The sequence below is a fragment of the Lissotriton helveticus genome, chromosome 5_1 (genome assembly GCF_964261635.1).
Source record: "Lissotriton helveticus chromosome 5_1, aLisHel1.1, whole genome shotgun sequence".
Classification (NCBI taxonomy): domain Eukaryota; kingdom Metazoa; phylum Chordata; class Amphibia; order Caudata; family Salamandridae; genus Lissotriton; species Lissotriton helveticus.
Genome location: NC_136065.1, coordinates 269,172,953 through 269,187,272, shown reverse-complemented (window position 1 = coordinate 269,187,272; position 14,320 = coordinate 269,172,953). Strand labels below are relative to the sequence as shown.

At 44.0% G+C, this 14,320-nt stretch overlaps 1 protein-coding gene across 2 annotated transcripts in view; it reads left to right on the top strand.

Annotated features, from left to right (window-relative positions):
• The first annotated feature begins 8,443 nt into the window (after positions 1-8,443).
• The window catches only part of RGS3 (regulator of G protein signaling 3), a 945,383-nt gene continuing 939,506 nt past the window's right edge, over positions 8,444-14,320 (top strand). Inside the window, exons 1-2 of one of the 2 annotated variants that reach the window (XM_078642174.1) lie at positions 8,786-8,888; positions 9,010-9,127. The gene's annotated coding sequence lies outside the window, so the exon portion shown is untranslated. Of the gene's footprint in view, positions 8,567-8,785; positions 8,889-9,009; positions 9,128-14,320 lie in introns of those variants that run through there. The other variant, XM_078642175.1, reaches the window with a different exon arrangement.

Genomic DNA, 14,320 nt, shown 5'->3' with positions numbered 1-14,320 from the left:
TAGAGACCAACAACTCGAACAACATGACGGTGGTGGCGGGTGATTTCACCATGGCATTAGACCAAACGCTCGACAGGCCATCAAAAACCCAAGCACGCACCCCAACATCCCACAAGACTCTAACGAACATATGCAGCAGATTCAACTTAGCGGATCCATGGCGACTACAACACCCCAACACCAGAGACTACACTTTCTATTCGAACCCACACAACTCATACAGCAGAATAGACTACATTCTCATATCAGGAACACACACGCACCTAATAGAACACACAGATATAGCTGCCAGAACCATATCGGACCATGCCTGCATTAGCCTACACCTCACAGGAAGACACAACGAACACACAACCCGTAGATGGCGACTTAACTTCACTACCATAGCCAAGCAAGAGGATAAGAGTAAAGTCCAGAACGCCATTGATGAATACATCAAAAACAATGACACACCAGACGTAGACCCCAAAACACTGTGGGAAGCACTCAAAGCAACCATCAGAGTGTAATGGTTTGCTGGATCGTTCCACAGGAGCGTTAGGAAACAGATGAATAGTCCTCAGCCTTCCCCTACGGCCTCTTGACTCTATCAGACTCTAGAGCATCGAGTGGCACGCCAGGGGAAAACAGGGAAACAAAACAAGGAAAGGTGGGGGTAAGATAAAACAGCTCTCTGACGATGGCACCACAGTAATGGATCTTTGTGAGTTGAACAGGCCGTAAAGAAAGGACAGGATTATTTCTGCACTAGCGACTTAACACTATAAGACATATGATGGCAATACCAACATTTAACCTACCACTTTGATATACTCGGCTAGTAGCTAACGTAGAGGGATGCATGCAGTGTAGTCCTACTTGGCTTCTATATGTCAGTATAATAGGACGGTCCCTTGTAACACCTGCATAACAGACAAACAAAGCATATATATATATATATTCCAACTTATTTACTCACAATTCTGAATGAGGAATTAACAGGCTCACCAAATTGGTTCTGCGAGAGCCACCAGGAAGGGCAAGTAGGCTACAGGCTATAGGATCTCTTCTTCATAAATATCTGTTTGTTCCAGTGGTGTATGTAGCACTCGTGTTAGGAATATTGTCAGACTGTAAATTATTGGAAATAAACCAACACAATTGGAAAGTAATCAAAAGGTAGCGTAAACACGCTGTTACCGTGATTCAGAAGATATGAGTGGTAAATACACACTGCACCGGGGTGTGGTCCACGCAAATACTCCCAGGTACAATATGCTCATGAATCAGAGAGTAGCCGAGGAGCGACTTCAGCCGCCAAAGTGAATATCTTGTAATGCCAAGCCGAGCAGCAGGAACGATTCCGGTTAACCCACGAAACACTGGGACCGAAACTCAAAAGAAATAAAATGGTAGGCAACCCCCGCTGGGCAACGGGACAAAATCCGGCCACCCAACAAAGCACCAGGCAGAGAACAGGGCAATATGACAGCAGTGCCCGGCTGCGTGGCGGGAGAACTCCAACCGGACAGCGGAGCACCAGGAAAGGGAAATGGATGTGTGCAAGGCAGCGCCCGGCTGCGGGGTCGAGAGAAGCTCCAACCCGTCAGCGGAGCACCAGGGACGGGAAATGGATGTGAGCAAGGCAGCGCCCGGCTGTGGGGGTCGAGAGAAGCTCCAACCCGACAGCGGAGCACCAGGGAAGGGAAATTGAGACGAGTACCAGACACCGGCACACCTCAGCACAATACCGAGCGTACGGAGGACAATGTCCACACACGGAGAACGCCCAAAACACAGGAAATGACGAAAGCGGAAGTCAGGCAAAGACACAATAGGAAGGAACCGGGGCTCGGAACTAGAACGCTAAGCAACGTGCACAGGCAATATTGCTGTTTATATAGGAGAGGAGAATGGCTCGAGAATCGAGGCATTACACAGAGGTGTATTAATAGAAATCGTGGGCAGAAGAGATAGGGAGGCGAAGGCCCAACTGTCCCAGCTGGAAAAAGAAATCCAAAGGCTAGAGACACGACACATAGGAGACACCGCTAACCAAAACATATTGACAGAACTTAAAAATAAAAAATACAAATTAAACCGTATTCTAAGCGAACGGGCAGGGCTATGGATAAAGAAGTACAAAGAGATAAACCTATGTGAAGCAAACAAGGCCAGGAAAATACTAGCATCATACCTCAAGCACAAGCAGAGACAACACTATATCACAACAGTCACAGACACCAGCAACAAGACTCACACCCGCCACAAAGACATCATACACACCTTCACAGAATTTTACAAAGAGCTATACAACAAAGATGAGAACATAGATACTGAAGGAACAAAGACCTACCTTGAAAACCTAAACTTACCTAAGATATCGAACGAAGAAGCACTGGCGTTAGGCCAAGACATCAAAACCCTCGAAGTTAGGACAGCCATTAAGAGCCTTAAAGACAACAAGGCACCGGGGCCAGACGGATACACAGCACCATTCTACAAATCCTTCCAGGACCAACTAACACCAATCTTAACAAAAGTCTTTAACCACTGCAGGGAGAAAGGGGAAGTTACGGAGACAATGTCTCAGGCCAACATCATAGTCATTCCCAAAGAAGGCAAAGACGCACAATGGAAAAAAAGTTACCGGCCAATTTCACTCATTAACCTAGACTGCAAAATATATGCCAAAATACTAGCTACAAGACTCAATACACCGCTCCCACAGCTAATAGGAAACACACAGGTAGGATATATGAAAACACGAATGTCAAGTGACAACACGAGACTCCTCTGTCAAATCACTGAGTACTGCTCGAATTCATACAACTCGGCAGTTGCAATCACGCTCGATGCAGAAAAGGCCTTCGACAGAGTCTCCTGGCACTTCCTAGAACAATGCATGCAGGCAAACAACTTCACAAAGAAGGTCATGGCCCTTTACAAAAACCCCAAAGCACAGATCGCTATCAACGGCACGACCTCAGCCCCTTTCGACCTACAAAGAGGGACCAGGCAAGGCTGCCCACTATCCCCACTGCTGTTCCTACTAGCGTTAGAGCCACTGATCAGAGACATAGCAAATGAGAACATAGCAGGTATAACAATAAACAACACCACAGCCAAACTAGCTGCCTACGCAGATGACCTATTAATCACAACAGGAGACCCAGCCAAGTCCATACCCACCCTCATGAACACCATAGACACCTACACATATCACTCAGGTTACAAACTAAACAGAGAGAAGTCAGAGTATATGCCTCTAAACATACACACAACTAAAGAGGCACTGGGCAACTCAGGGCTAGCATGGCAAACGAGATCCATCAAATACCTAGGAATCAACTTCGGCAGGAACCTAAAAAGCACCCTAGAACAGAACGAGAAAAACACCCTACACAAGATAAAGGGACTGCTCAAAAACTGGTCGCCCAAATATATCACCTGGTGGGGAAGAATAGAAACAGTCAAAATGATGATTACCCCAATAGTCAACTACCTAGTCAGCATGCTTTCCCTAGCACTAACCAACGACTTCCACAAGAAAACAGACCAAACTCTTAACAACTTTAGCTGGAGAGATAAAAAATTGAGAATTGGCCTCGCAAAACTGAGATTAACGAAAGAACAAGGGGGACTTAACGTAGCAGACCCTAGAACCTTCCAGATGGCCGCGGTAGCCAGGCAGGGGATGCACTGGGTGCTCAACAACCAACAATACACTCCGACCTGGCTATTACTAGAAAAAGCCATCCTCGGCAACACCGATCCACTCGCTCTCCTAACCACCAACAAAAAGGCACTAAAAGGGAACCCGATATTCAAAATAACAAAACAAGCTCTCCTCAAGGTAGACCAAAAACTAGAGATAAGCATAAAAATCTCCTTATGGGTAGCACTCTGGACGAATACCAAAATCAAATACAGAGGCAGACCCCTTGACATAACAACATGGAAACAAACAGGCCTCTCGCACCCAGCTCAGATGGAGGAGAAGGGAATGCCCCTCACATTCAACAACATGAAGGAAAAACATGCCCTCCCTAATTTAGAGCTATACAATTACCTGGCGATTAAAGCAGCCATCACAAAAGCAAATCTAGATAGGCGGACCCCATCAATATTCCAATACATGGAAAACATAAACAAGACCGGCCACCAGGTATCACAGCTGTAGAAACTCCTCCGCACAACATCCACAAAACTCAACGCCAAAAACACAGAATACTGGGAAACACAGATAGGCTTGAAACTGACAGAACAAGAATTACAGAACATATGAAGGGCCCCTATATGCAACATAATATCACCAGTACTAGCCCAAACAAAATTCTGGCTGCTGCACCAAGCATACTGGACACCAGTAAACTAGCAAAGCTAGGCCTAAGAGAGAACAACCAATGCTGGAATTGTGACAGAGAAATAGGGGACCTAGCACACCTTATCTTCCACTGCAGCAAGGTCAGCAAATTATGGAAGAAGGTGTTCGACTATATCAATAAGGTCCTAGCCTGCACCCTGAAACAAGAATTCAGCACCTTTGCCACAGCACACATCAACACAGACGTTGACTCACAACAAGACCGAAACCTCCTTGACTTCCTCCTCACCAGTGCAACAAAAACAGTATTAGCCAAATGGAAAGACATCACCAGGGCCACCTTTAAAGAATGGCTGACGTACCTAAGAGGGGCAGACTCAACTGCACTAAGACACACACCCTGGAAAAAAAACTAACAGAGAAATGTGGTCATCTTTAGATAGCTTCCTTTACCCGCACAAACCACCGTAGACAGCAGCGAGAAAGCTAAGATCGAGAACCACCAACAGTGTTCGACAGTCGTTCCACAACCTTCAGCCGAACGTCTTTCAGTCATGAGCTTGTTATAACCAAGCTCATGACTGAAAGACGATGGACATTTCAAATGACACCCAAGAACCAACCACCAAACGCTTTTATGCAATACGTATATGCCAAATGAAACAGCGAAATGTTCTAAATGTTATAAGTATATTTGTATCCTGTCAAACAAAAACAATAAAAATATATTTAAAAAAAATAATAATAATTGTCAGATTATGTAGCAGATGTTGTATTTTGTGGCAAACATGGCAGAGCATAATTATATAGAAACCATTTGCAAAGTAGGATATTTTGCCATTCTTGTTTTAACTGCTCTTGTGGAAAAAGAGAGGCGAAGTGCTGATGACAGAAACTCCATGTCTCAGAGACAAATGGCTTGTGCTTCCACTTTTATGCGCATTTGGGACATACTGTGATTGAAAACATTCCCCACTTTGTGAATGTATTTTAATGTCAAATACTCATATTAAACGTTGAATAATTGTGTGTATCCATTAGTTGAATTAAATAACATAATAAGCTGTAACTGGTCAGTGAAATGCCAAACAAATACTAAAAAATGTTTTGCACATTCTGGCCACACCTCTGACTCCGCCCACTGATCCACTTCTCTGGTTATTCCCGCCCTCTGAATCTCCGCCCCTAGTTCCCCTACTTTTTAGGTCTCGCCTAGCGAATGCAGCGCATGAGCTGCTTTGCCTTGGCAAGACTATTGTTGTGGGTTTGATGCGTGAAGGGAGACATACCATGTGCGTGCACGGACAGGTGGTGTGCACGCGCATGGCGTCTCCTCTCTTGCGTCTCCTCTGAAGGGGGACAGATGTGCACTCCGTACGCGTGCACATCTCCTGTCCCCGCGTGAACACAGCGTGCGCATGGCGCGCTTTCACTTTCCCTCAGACTGGGTGATCAGAGAAATAGGGCCAAATCTTAGCAGATAAAGCGTTATTTACTTCTCTCTATTTGGTTGCTGTGCTGAGATGCATTCAAATGTACGTGAATGTGGCACAATAAGTTGAGGATCGTGCATGCTATAGGTTGGCAGGGTGGCTCAGTCAGCTGAACACTCACGACTGAGGAAAATGTTGTATTGTGGCCAAGTGGAGAGGGGTTGGCCTAACGGCTAAGGCGCTCGACCTCGGTCCTGGGGAACTTGGTTCGAGTCTCGGTAACGACGCCAAAAACCCCCTGTGATTCTGGGCAAATCACTTAATCTCCCCGTGCCTAAAATGAAAGTGTGTCCTCATGTAACGTAACTGGTGCTATGTTAAGCGCTCTGATAACTGATTCGGTTCGGTTCAAGTTCGCGCTATATAAAACTCTCTAAAAAAAAAATAATAATAATAAATAAAAAAAATAAAGTTATGAGCTTGTACCCCAGCAAGGAAGACTCTGTATCCGTCTTTCGTGGTCGGTATAGGGAGTCCCATGTACAGGATAACAGTAACATCGGCTACTATAATAAAAACATGTTATTGTTATTTTGTTCTGTTGTCGTGGATGGCTTTGCAGATATAAAGCGTTATACGTATTCTGCAATACAATACAACAGTATTCTTTGAGCTCAGCATTGTGCTGACGTGGGAGCCCATAAACCTGGCATAGGGTTCAGGTGAAGTAATCACATTTTAGATCAGAGAAACAGCGCCAAACTTTAGTAGATACAGCGTTATTTACCTCTCTCCATTTGGTTGCTGTGCTGAGATGCATTAAAATGTAAGTGAATGTGGCCCAATAAGTTGAGGATTGTGTATGCTATAGGTTGGCAGGGTGGCTCAGTGAGCTGAACACTCAATGGAAAATGTTGTATTCTGGCCGCGTAATGAGCTTGTACCCCAGCAAGGCAGACTCTGTATCCGTCCTTTCATGGTTGGTATAGCGAGTCCCTTGTACAGGATAAAAGTAACATCGGCTACTATAATAAAAACATGTTATTGTTATTTTTTTCTGTTGTCGTGGATGGCTTTGCAGATATAAAGTGCAATACGTATTCTGCAATACAATACAACTGTATTCTTGAAGCTCAGCATGTACTGACGTGGGAGTCCATCAACCTGGCTGAGGGTTCGGGTGAAGTACTCACATTTACCTTTACTGGGAATTAAAGACCCTGCAGCATGCAGTGTGGTGACACTGATGTCCTCAGTACCGTAACCAAAACTGGGTCTGGGCTCACGGGCAATAAGGACAAGCCTCACTAAAAACAAAAACCAAAACGAGCACCAATATTGCCACCTAATTACTACAAGGGCCTAAAGTGACCACGCAACCTACTGATCTAAACAGTAAGTATCGAGACGAATATTTTAGTCCAGAATAAATCAATTATTTTAATCTCATATTTTGTCAATACATATTTAGAACAAATTCACATATTTGAAAACATTGCTTACTTCACTCCACATTTACTCACGACGACACTTCTTACATTCAATTCAATCATTCAACCATACATACACATTATACAACACATAGAATCAAATTACATCAGTTCTTACAAAAAAATTATTTACTATAATAATTTTTTGTAAGAACTGATGACGATCACTAGGTTGCGTGGTCACTTTAGGCCCTTGTAGTAATTAGGTGGCAATATTGGTGCTCGTTTTGTTTTTTTGTTAATGATGTCCTCAGGGCATCTTAAAGGCAGTTCAACAAAGAGTTACCTCATGTATGTCTGAGGGAATGGGATGAAGGCTTGGAAAGTAGTGCAGAACTTATTTAGGGAGGAATGGCTTGATTGTGTGCAGTGAAGTGATCCTTTTGTTCCCTCCTCAGCCTAACATCCTTGGTAGAGACAACAAACCTGAGAGTACTTAAACAAGCATTTGTAATGCAATAGGTCTCGCAATTACGCAACTTTAAGCTATTGACATTGTAAATGAATATGCCTTTTATTTATGTTTTAAAAACGAAAAGAAATATAAAAGGCATTATCATTTACAATGTCAATAGCTCTAACTCGCGTAAATACGAGACCTATTGCATTTCAAATGCTTGTTTTCCCCAGCTTCAACTACTGTCCTGGACACACACTCTTCAACTACTGTCCTGGACACACACTTGTGCTGCTGTGGGCTAGCTGGTATGGTGTATTATTGGAGCTGCATCCAAGTATTTCACAGGTCTTTAAAAGATCATTTACTTGATAATGAGAGTTTGTTATTTTTTTCACCTCTTCCTAGAGCCCCTGCATCTCTTCTCTGCCTAGTCCTTCAAGCTGAGAATTCCTTTTGCTGTGACAGTGTGGGAATGCATTTCCTGAAAATTAACCAAAGGCTTTGTTTTTTTGCAGTTTTATACAGCTCGAACTCCACCCGAATTCAAGGTATTGAGACACTTTTGCATGAGCACCAGTCACATTATACAAGGTCACATTGCTGGAAGTATTAGACCGCCCCACTGTCCCCCGCCACCCCCTTCTAAATGTGGCACTTGTGGTGCAATTTTACTTGTATTAGAATTCTGGCTGCAATGACAGAAGCGCCGCTTCACGTCCCAGGCCTAGAGCACTACACAAGGCGGGGTGTGTGGAAGGAGGGGCCAGGCTTGAAGTCCGCGGCTCAGTCCTGTCAGCATTCCCTCCTCCCCTTTGGGATTCCAGTCCAGGTTTCCTCCCGAGTGCCCCGGTGAGGAGGCTCCTGTGCTGCCGTCCCTGCCTCTGGATTCGGTGAGCGGCGGCTCCGGCTGGTTCGGGATTGCACCCCAGCTCCACAGGTGAGCTGCTCGCCTCCGCTTTCCTCGGTGGTTCGTTCTCTCGCGCCTCTCTGCGCTGCGTGCTTCTCACGCGCTGCGTCCCGTGTGCTGAACGTGCAGCGGGGCTCACGTGCGGCTCCTCCTCAGGAGGGGTGCTCGCTCATACCCCCTGTTTGTGTGGTCCCAGTGACTCTCCACCTAGAAAGGGCTAATTAAGTCTTTGAATTTTTAAATACTGAGTCGTTGCAGATTTTCCGTTGACATTGATCGGACTGGATGAGTGTTTTGGAGCGGTGCCATAGAAAACGGTCTTTTGTATTTTTAATGACGCGCATGAGATTAGGTTCGATTCTCCAAATGAGGGTGTATAAAGAAACTCTGTCATCGGCATACATTTGCCATCAACATTTTAAATTCTCATAGTGGTTGTTTTGATGATGAAAAATTTTTTTTTCCTTCGCCAGCCCGCTGTCTTCCGTTTAAGTCAGGATAGTGGATGAGAGAGAAGGATGCAAAACGTTACAGTCGTTGCAGAGCGCGTTCAGTTTCATACTCGTAGTTGGAGTGTTCCTCTCAAATAGGGTGAGTTAGCCTGTATGCCTCACAGTGTTCTTTGCAGTCCCTCGTATGTTGTGCTCCATCATGACCTGCTTCTCGTTTCTATATTTCCAAGTACCATAGTCTTGCCTTGACCCTTCCCTGCAACTCCAGTTTCAGCCATTTACCCTCGAACTGAGGCAGAGCCTGTTTTGCATCCTGAAGTTTCTTGGATTAAAATGACAATTTCAACCGGAGCTAGTTTAAGCATTAATTTTCCAACTAGACTGCTATAGCTCAATGATGTTCATTATTCACAGACACGATTTTACCACGTTTGCCCAGAGCAGTATGCATACCATCAAGCATTCGAGTCCATCATGACTAAACCTTTCTGGTTTTTAGGGCCTTTTGGGTTTTATCCTCCTTCCAAAGAATAATGATGACACAACCTTAGGTCCTGCAGAAATTCGTATGTACAGCGTTTCTTATAGGAATACTTGTGTAAGCACAACACATTTTGTAAACCGTAGGTGTCAGGGCTGTCAATTCTCCCCGTGCCAGTTAATTCTTAATGACATTCTCTTTTTTTGCTAAACAGATACATATAAAATAATAATAACAAAGCCTGGCTCACAATTCACCTAGCAGATATTATTGGAGCAGCAGAAACCCTGCATTTTCGAAGCTTTCTAACTTGTCCAGCGTTCTTTTACTCCGCCACGGAAACAAGAGACAAACACAACTTCGTTCCCTTCAGAGCCCCTCCAAGCTCCTTCCCAAAATGTGAGTTTGTGTACCCACCCTACCTCTCTACCCATTGGGCGGCATTCCTCGACTCCAAACTCTCCTACCAACCGCCTATCTCCAGTGACTGACTCCCACTGACGGGAAATTTAAATCGTGCAGTACTCATTTTTATTATCCAATCCGGTCTCACTGCATCTGAATGCTGTCACTGACTCTGAGCACACCGAGGCTTTCTTCTTGTGCTCTGTAGACCCAAAGGCAGGCCTGTTTTCTAGGCACTGCCACGCCACAGCAGTGTCGGTGAAGGCCACTCCTTACTACCACTCAGTCACATCTTACAGCAACGAGCAACATGCAGAGCACATGTATATTAGGAGAAACCTACTCCGTTCTCCTCACTTGAAGACGTTTTGAGACTACTTAAACTTGATGATTTGGTGAATTAAGAAAGCAGAGAGCGCCCTGTAATGTGCCGTAGGAAATATACTGTCAATAGTCCATCCACACTGTCCCAAATATTCTGTATTTATTTATTTGCTTTAAAATGAATCCCCCAACAAAGGACATTCTGACAATATGTTTAGTTAGTGCCATATATGCGATTCTTTAGTGCCATGTATATATTCCTATTTTCGATGTTGTGACCTTATGTTCCTATCCAGCAGTTTGCAGGGTTAGTTGGCACACTTGTTTTGTTTTTAATCAATCATTACATTCCTAGATAAGCTTAGGGCTTTTTGCTGTGTGTTTCTGGCTGAACTGCTTAACCATCTTAAAAGGTCACATTTCTTGAACCAGATTGGTAGAAAAATGCAGAAGGTAATTGCAGTGCAACTTCTACCTGCTTGGGTGGATATGTATTAGTGCACTTGCCTCAGGGTAGTGTTTTTTCCAAGGGTGCTCAAACGTGTAAGGCTTGGATTTTTCTTCTTCTTAGTCCATTTTATTGTAGACCGCAACATGCGTGTACATGGCATATGTCCCGCAATAGCATGTCTGTGAGCATATGGCATATTGTACATTGTGCGAATGCGGTGTGTGATGGAATATAGCACATGAAAGTGCACATTTTCAAGAGAAGCTTGTGGTGTTTTACTGTTTTCAATGTAGCTCTTCAGGAAGAATGAACAACACCCAGCACCTGCCCCCTTCCCACCCCCACAGAACCCTGATTTTTCTTGTGACCTCAACCATAGTGTGGTGCAGGTGCCAGCAAATTCAGGAGAGCAAACTGACTGCCGCCTCCTCATAATTTTCCACTCATCTGACAGGCAGGTGCCATTAATAAACCAACCTCCATTCATTGGGTGAGAGTAGCGTGAATGGCACTCTCACGCTATCCCCTCTCGGAGGATGGCAGCACGGGGAGTCCCACTTTCTACACCATGCACCCATCAGATCGGTATATGAAGGGTGAGTTAGTTCTCACAGCTTCTTCTTTCACTCAGTAGCAGCTAAGGTTGGCAAGTTTTAATTCCATACTGTACCCCATTCTGCAGTGTGTGCCTCTCCCAAACCGTAGTTCAAAAGGCAACGGGCCCGGTGCTACGTTTCACAGCCCACCCCTCATGATTAGGTTTAGTCCCTCTTACTCTGCGCCCGCTCAAGATGCAGGAAAGAGCCCCTTCCACCATAACCCCGTGCAGGAACGAGGGAGAGGCTCAGACATCTTTATATGAAAGTAGAATACATTGAAGGGGCTGTGCGCCGATAACACCTCTCTAGTTTTTGCCTTCTCACTTCCCTAGAGGAATTTTGCGAGTTTTCAGATTTTGCGCATCCGTGATAAATAGAAGCTAACGGGATCCTGGCTAGGGATTGTCCAGTTCAGGTCTATTAAGCCATGTTTCCAGGGCACATGACTATCACCGATTGGCCTTGTTCTTTTATTGCCAGGGCACTATCCTGGGTGGATGGGGGCACTATGCCAATCAGTGGACAAGCAGTGCTATAAACTAACTGTGGGTAAAGTGCAGCTCTAGTAAGTGGTGTTACTAGGGCATGGCAGTAGCCTCACCTCACTGGCAGTGCTTCAGTTTGCTGGATAGAAGGTCAGATATTGCATGTATGAGCTGAGGGCAGTGCAATCTGATTTTATCCCTATCCTTCCTCTTAAGTCAAGGTCTGTATCGGCGTTGAAGCCACAGTGGATGGATAGACACCAAGGGAGAAAAAGGGGCGAGAGAGCGAATGTGGCAGACACGCTTGTCTCAGTAGCTTGGTGAAACCCTCTAATAGGTAGGTAAGGAGAATCGCAAGCTGGGGAGCTTACATGTAACACACGGCATAGTTTCCAATATAAGTGCCTAGCACAAAGGCACAAGGGAATCAAATGTACGGCAACTGTAATGTACAGCTTTTGGGCTTCTGGATGAAGACTTTGATATCAGCCCAGGAACCGAAAGTAGATTTTGCTGAAGCTTGCAAAGTAAGGGTCATAATAGGAAGAGCTCAACAACCTCCAAATAGTAAATGGGTAGAAAGACCTTCCAAAATGTATTTACATTTTCTAAGCATCTCTAAGTGGTTCTAAACAGCATAGAGGGGATGTTTTTATTTGTAGATTTGGTTCTCTTTCATGTAAAAGGTTGTAGCAGAAGAATTTACTTAGGCTACCGGGACTGGTGGTGTTTAAGATGTGAACTTCTCTGGGGAAATTAACAACTTTTTGATCAAGTGATAATTTGGTATGGGCTGGCACATGCCCCTCAGATTTAGATTTTAGGATTGTGCGTTCTCAGTAGCAAATTAATCCTAACCAACATTCTTCCCCACATCTCACCCCACTACCACCTCCCCTCCACCTAAATTCCTCTTGGTTAATTCATATTCTTCATGTCTTGTCATGTTTGCATCTAAAGCAGTTCAATACTTCTCTGGTGATACAGCGCTATAAAATACCAAAAAATAAATCATAGCAATAGGGAAAGGATGTGGTGTCACAGACAGAGCTGCTGACTTTGGAACTGGGGAGCCAGGTTTGAGTCTGGGCAAATGACTTAATCTCCCCGTGCTACAAAAAAAATGAATATGTCTTTGTCAAATGTAACTGGTGCTTATGTAAACCTCTCAAATAAATTCGGGTCAAGTTCGTACTATATAAAACTATTAAAAAATAAAGAGAGAAATCCCTCAGACTTCCATAAGTTTGGGAACATGTGAGATGCTTTTTTCCAGCTCGAAAAGCTGTTCTTTGACTTCATCCAACGTAAGCCTTAAACAAGTTAGCACACTTCCCATGTACAGAACACTAGTCTGGGACAGGAACTTTAATATTTTACTGCATTTGTTTTTATTTAGTTGTGATGTACACCCCTCCCCCTCTGTACCACAGGGAAAAGTGTGTGCCACAAAAAACCCTCAATATGCAGTAATAATTACCAGATGGCTCCTGGTTCTCCCCTGACTGTAGTGCATCCTTTAAGCCATCGCCTTTCCCAGGATCCCAAGCAGTGTGTACTTCTATTGTATGCTGGTGTTTGTTTAAGTGAATTCTTCTGTGGTTAACCTGTTAAGTCTGCACCGTTTATATGCTTGAAGATCAGTTAATTAATTCCCTGTTTTCTTCTTGGACAATGGCGTCGAATTGGCTTCACTCAGATGGAAAGTTATCTTTTAACTTGTCTTGCCTGGAAAGGTGATCCGATATCTTTGCTGTGAGACTGTAGTTTCTCCATTCATTAACTACATATCAGGTTAACTAGTCTTTATTTTGTTGCGTTTTGAGGGGGAACTAGGCCCTGAAATATGTCTGTGCACTACACAGTTTTACAAAAAAAGTGGAGGAATTCAAAAGCATGCAAGAAAGAATCTTGAATTAAGGATTTTCATTAGAAATGTGAGATTCACAGAACTGGTGCTTTTTCTATAGTACATTTTTTGTACAGTGCTCATGATGAACCAAGATTGACTCCACAAGCTTGCCAAGAACTGTGAATACTCGGGGAAGAGGGGTGTAATTAAACTTACTGGTGGATATGTTATGTGGAAAACACAGGGCACAGTGGGCATCACCATGCAGGAGAGGGCAAGGAGTTCTTATAGGTACGAGATTGTACTGGAGTGCCGTTTTTTTATTTTCCCTTTTTTTTCATTGCATTTTAATAGTGGTTTTAAAAGCTTGTGTAATTGCCTTATGTAGCCCTTTGGGAGCTGACCAAAGCTCCTATGAGAAGTGCTGGATGCAACTGTTTAAAATCCTCAGGTGCTCTAATGTAATTGAGCCCAGTAAGCGCGAATGAGCCAGTCTTAAGTCTACAATTTGTGGGCAGTATATATGTAAGAATTGTTATTTTATTGTTGCTGTAAGTGATATTGCTATGTAGAGTTGAAAATGCGTGTTTGTATTTAACTGAGTAGATCTTAAAGTGTGGGCCACATGTAAGGTGGTGTATTTCCTGGTAGGTAGCTAAATGAGGGCATCTCATTGTTCGCCTATATTAGGTGCTGTGACAAACCTCAAAATAGCGGCATTTGGCACCGTTTTTT